The sequence below is a fragment of the Penaeus monodon genome, chromosome 32 (genome assembly GCF_015228065.2).
Source record: "Penaeus monodon isolate SGIC_2016 chromosome 32, NSTDA_Pmon_1, whole genome shotgun sequence".
In the NCBI taxonomy this organism is placed as follows: domain Eukaryota; kingdom Metazoa; phylum Arthropoda; class Malacostraca; order Decapoda; family Penaeidae; genus Penaeus; species Penaeus monodon.
The window spans coordinates 3,256,304-3,256,515 of record NC_051417.1 but is presented as its reverse complement, the minus strand read 5'-3'; positions in this window follow the sequence as shown (position 1 = coordinate 3,256,515).

Here is a 212-nt window from a genome sequence, read left to right as displayed (position 1 = left end):
AGAATTAAAATACAAGAAAAAAATCATTTTTTTATCCCTTTTTACCAGAAACCCAAATAAAATTTGGGAGGGGCGAGATGAAAAAAGGGGCTAAATCCTACCGGATCCTAAAACCTCGAGAGAAAAAAATGACAGAATCTCCACAAAAAACGGGTCAAGTCTTGTAGAAATTTTCCCCTTTCTTTAATTTGGGGTGGGATTGATGTAGCGCA